The sequence below is a fragment of the Myotis brandtii genome, unplaced genomic scaffold (genome assembly GCF_000412655.1).
Source record: "Myotis brandtii unplaced genomic scaffold, ASM41265v1 scaffold4067, whole genome shotgun sequence".
In the NCBI taxonomy this organism is placed as follows: domain Eukaryota; kingdom Metazoa; phylum Chordata; class Mammalia; order Chiroptera; family Vespertilionidae; genus Myotis; species Myotis brandtii.
In genome coordinates, this window is record NW_005365624.1 from 48602 (window position 1) to 54224 (window position 5623).

Genomic DNA, 5623 nt, shown 5'->3' on the forward strand with positions numbered 1-5623 from the left:
TCCAATCAAAAAATGGGCAAAGGACCTAAATAGACACCTTTTAAAAGAGGACATTCAGAAAGCCAAGAGACATATGAAAACATGCTCAAAGTCGCTAATCATCCGAGAGATGCAAATCAAAACAACAATGAGGTACCATCTCACACCTGTCAGAATGGCTATCATCAACAAATCAACAAACGACAAGTGCTGGAGAGGATGTGGAGAAAAAGGAACACTTGTGCACTGCTGGTGGGAATGCAGACTGGTGCAGCCACTATGGAAGACAGTATGGAGTTTCCTCAAAAAACAAAACATGGAACTCCCATTTGACCCTGTGATCCCACTTCTAGGAATATATCCCAAGAAACCAAAAACACCAATCAGAAAGGATATATGCACCCCTATGTTCATAGCAGCACAATTCACCATAGCTAAGATTTGGAAACAGCCTAAGTGCCCATCAGTAGATGAATGGATTAGAAAACTGTGGTACATCTACACGATGGAATACTATGCGGCTGTAAAAAAGAAGGAACTCTTACCATTTGCAACAGCATGGATGGAACTGGAGAGCATTATGCTAAGTGAAATAAGCCAGTCAATGAAGGAAAAATACCACATGATCTCACTCATTCATGGATAATAGAGACCATTATAAACTTTTGAACAATAATAGATACAGAGGCAGAGCTGCCTCAAACTGATTGTCAAACTGCAGTGGGAAGGCCAGAGAGGGTTGGGGGGCAGAAGGGAGGGGAGTAAGAGATCAACCGAAGGACTTGTATGCATGCATATAAGCAAAACCAATGGACATAAGACACTGGGGGGTAAGGGAGGGCAGGGGATTGTCAAGGGCAGGGGGAAAAAAAAGGACACATATGCAATACCCTTTGTAATACTTTTAGCAAGGATGTGGAGAAAAAGGAACACTCGTGCACTGCTGCTGGGAATGCAGACTGGTGCAGCCACTATGGAAGACAGTATGGAGTTTCCTCAAAAAACTAAAAATGGAACTCCCATTTGACCCAGTGATCCCACTTCTAGGAATATATTCCAAGCAACTAGAAACATCAATCAGAAAAGATATATGCACCCCTATGTTCATATCAGCACAATTTACAATAGCTAAGATTTGGAAACAGCCTAAGTGCCCATCAGTAGATGAGTGGATCAAAAGCTGTGGAACATCTACACAATGGAATACTACACTGCTACCATTCGCAACAGCATTGATGGACCTGGAGAGCATTATGCTATGTGAAATAAGCCAGTCAGAGAAAGATAAATTATCACATGATCTCACTCATATGTGGGATATAATGAACAACATAAAATGATGAACAAAAACAGATCCAGAGACAGAGAAGCATCAATCAGACCGTCAAACGTCAGAGGGAAGGTAGGGAAGGGTTAGGGGGGTGGGGAGAAATCAACCAAAGAACTTGTATGCATGCCTATAAGCCTAACCAATGGACAAAGACAACAGGGAGGTGAGGGCACGAGCTGGGGGGTGGAGGGACAATGGGGGGATAAGGACAGCGTTCCAAATGTATGACAGTTGTATTTCCATCCTAGCAGGTTTGAAAAGTATTTGCTCTCATGTCGCTTTGGTCCAAAAGAATAGAGTTGAATCAGTAAGAGTAAACTAAGTACCTAACCGTTTGCCAACATTAATTTAGCTTCTATTGGCAGCAGAAATATTTGTAATGAATAGTTCTACTATAACAAAGTATAATAAAATAATTCTTTTCATGAACACATCAGAGTACAGATAAACTTTTTATGAGAAAAATATGAACACAAAAAACACAGTTACCACAAACAAAAAATAGTGTCTCCCTCAACAATTTTAAGGGATAAAAAGGTGAGATTAGAGGTTTGATAATGCTAATATGAAAGGGAGTTGAGTATTGTATTTATTTCTTACTTTATACAACTCTTACACTTTATAAATTTGATTTTAATCATGCCCATAAAAGTGCAACACATGGCATTGAAAGCAAACACTCTTTGTAATTAGTTAAAAGGGCCTTTTTAAAAATGATAACGCAAAGACCTGTGCTCTATAAGCAGTCCTCCACTGTGCATTATAACAATAAGGCTTTCTTCTAATACAAAGACTACGTGTTTGGGAGTTATGAACCACTGGGTTTAACAAATGTCATTTTATAGTTGCTTTTTGCATCTTTTTTGCTTTGGGGATCCTCCACTTCACCGGGGTGCTCAGGAGCCTGGAGTTCTTCAACAGATTCTTCTTTCTCTGACTCTGGATCACTTTCAGAGTCATTTGGAATTTCAGGATGAGGTGAATAATCATCATCATAATCATCATCATAATCATCATCATCATAATCATCATCATCATCATCATCATCATCATCATCATCATCATCATCATCATCATCATCATCATCATCATCATCATCATAATCATAATCATCATCATCATCATCATAATCATCATCATCATAATCATCATCATCATCATCATCAACATCATCATCATCATCTCCAGCCACATCACCTTCTCCATCATGATCTTCTACTTCACTGAAGCCAAGTCCACAATGTCTTCGATATCTTCCTGACAATTTACTGTCCATACTTTGCTGATACTGAGACTCCAGTTGTCCATTAATTTTCTTGTCTTCTTCCCCTGTTCAGACGTGAAATGTTGATTTGTAATCTCCTATCACAAGACGACCAGTATGTTCTTTCTTTCCTGCGCCCATAAGTCTCAAGAACTTTTGTTTTCTTTCTTCATTACCTAAGTCTGCTGCCTCCCAATTTCTAGATCCAAGATCATCGTCTGGGGAGGCTGAATGCTTCACCCCATGCGGACAGGACTCGCTGGCAGCACCAATGCTAAACCGACTCACTTCTCCGCAGCCCCGGCACCAGCAGCCTGCAACCTGCCTCCGGACCAAGCAGCGCCACTCCAGAATGCAGAGCCCTTGAGGATATGTTTCTTTATTGATTTTTTGTAGAGAGAGAAAGGGAGAAAGAGAGAGAGAGAGAGATCAATTTGTTGCCTCCTGTATGCGCCCTGATCCAGGACTGAACTCGAAACCTAGGTATGTGCCCTGACTGGGAGTTGAACCTGCCACCTTTTGGTGTACTGGACGATGAGCCACACCAGCCAGGACACTATTTTCTATCTCATCTTTTTGCTGCTTTGTACTTTCTTCTTTTCTGTCCAATAGATTTGTACAGTATACCATTTGAATTTTTTTCTTTTTTAAAATTCTTTTCTTGATGTTTTAACTTTTTAAAGCTATATTCTTAGTGTTTGCTCTAGAGATAATATGCATCTTAATTATCACAATCAACTTCAGATTAATACTACTTTAATTCCAGCAAAATACTTAAGCCTATTGCTCCAATACAGTTCTATGTATTCTCACTATCATGTGATTATTGTCACATATTTCATCTACATATGTGATAGGCCCAACAATTGTGTTACAAGTATTGCTTTACAATCATGTGTCTATGAAAGGAGTTGAAAAAGGAAAGGAGAAGCATATTTAAAGTGTCTTTTACATAAGCATGCACATTTACCAGTTCTGGTATTCTTTATTTCTTCCAGTGCACTCAACTTATCATCTAGTATTGTTTCCTTCCTCCAATGTAGCTCTATTGTTACCCCAACTCCTTTGAGCTATCATTATCATATGTTACTGTATGAGTTATAAACCCAATACAGTCTTATAATTATTTTTTACTTTTAAATAAATTTCAAAAGGAAACCAACAGATATATGAAAAGGTGCTCAACATCATTAATCATCAAGAAAATGCCAATTAAAACCAAAATGAGATATTACCTCACACCAGATAGGATGACTATTATGAAAAAAACATTAAGGACAACAAGTGTTGATGAGGACATCCAGAAAAGAAAACCCTGGTATACTGTTGATGGGAATGTAGATTGGTGTGGCCACTATGAAACAGTAAGATTTCTCAAAATATTTAAAACAGAGCTACCACATGACCTTGCAATTCCTCTTCTGAGTATATATCCAAAGGAATTTAATATCTTGAAGTTATATCTGCACTCCCATGTTCATTGTAGCATTATTCAAATAGCCAAGACATGGAAGCAACCTAAATGTCTATTGATAGATTAATGGATAAATAAAATGTGGTAAATACATACAATGAAATACTATTTGGCCTGGGCACCAAAGGGTCATGGGTTTGATTCCTGATCAAGGGCATGTACCTGGGTTGCAGGTTCAATCCTCCTCCGGGCACATGTGGGAAGCAACCAAACCAAACAATGTCTTCCTCACATCTGTTTCTTTCTTTCTCCCCCACCTTCTCTCATGTGCATGTACCTTCCCCCCTCTTCCACTCTCTCTCTAAAAATCAATGGAAAAAATTCTTAGGTAAGGATAAACCAAAAAAAAACACATAATACTTTTTTTTAAAGACAAGGAAAACCTGCATTTGTTACAACATGGATGAACCTGGAGGATACTATGCTGAGTGAAACAAACCAGATACAGAAAGACAAACACTGCATAACACCACTTGTATTAGAAATCTAAAGTAGTCAAATTCATAAAAACAGAGAGTAGAGTGGTAGTTTTCAGAGGCTAGAGAGAAGAGGACATATAGAGATACTAGAGACACAGTGCACGAATTCGTGCATGGGTGGTTGGCCGGCCAGCACCGTCCCTGATGGGGGTTCGGGGCACGACCAGGGGCAGGGCCAAGTCGAGGGGCGCCATTCCAGTTGCTTGGCTTTATATATATAGATCATTAAGTCACAGATGCCACATTTCACTGGACTAAATTAAGGTGTGTTTCTCTCTTTCCTGGTGTTCACCTGCTGTAGTAATCACGAGGCTGGATTTTGCAGTGTAAATTCCACGAGGTATACTTTTCTGGCAACAATATTTGGCGTTTTCAGGAAAGGGCTGCCATGTTCAAGATCCTTGTTTCACCCTTTGTTTGCCTTCAGCAGCAGCCACCAAGACACAGTCATCACTAGGGCCCCTCCATAGGATGCAGGTGGCACAGGCCATGCCAACTGACCCAGTCCCTATAATGGAGATCTTACTGTGACCAATGGCCTCCTCTGAAGTTAAATTCTTCGTAAGCTCACACTTGACAGTCGCCACCTTGGACACAGGGGTAACGAGCCAAGGGCCCCCGAGTGGGATGCAGGCAGGCTGGCGGGACACATGTCATCCCCAGACACAGGAAATTTACTCCGTGGCACCCACTCTCTGCTGGCCCACAGGAGCGCTAATCAAGGAAAGAAGAGAAACAAAAATTAGCAATAAGAGAATGAAAGAGGGACCATTATAGATCCTACAGACATTAAAAGGATAAACAGAGGATCTTTTTTAATTTCTTTATTAAGTTATTACATATGTGTCCTTATCCCCACATTATCCCCATCCCCCCCACTAATGCCCTCACCCCCCTGTTGTCTACCATTTGCAACAGCATGGATGGAAAAGAGGATCTTTTAACTAACCTATGCCTACTAATTCAATAACTATACTTACATATGTAGTTTAGTTTTAAAATATTAACAAATTATTACTGGAGACATACCATTTTCATTTTACAGTTAAGAATGCTGAGTTACATTCATGGATAATAGAGACCATTATAAACTTTTG

General features: G+C 39.8%; 1 pseudogene; it reads right to left on the reverse strand.

Annotated features, from left to right (window-relative positions):
- Window positions 1-2117: 2117 nt before the first annotated feature.
- On the reverse strand, window positions 2118-2894 carry LOC102239006 (annotated as a pseudogene).
- Window positions 2895-5623: the final 2729 nt, after the last annotated feature.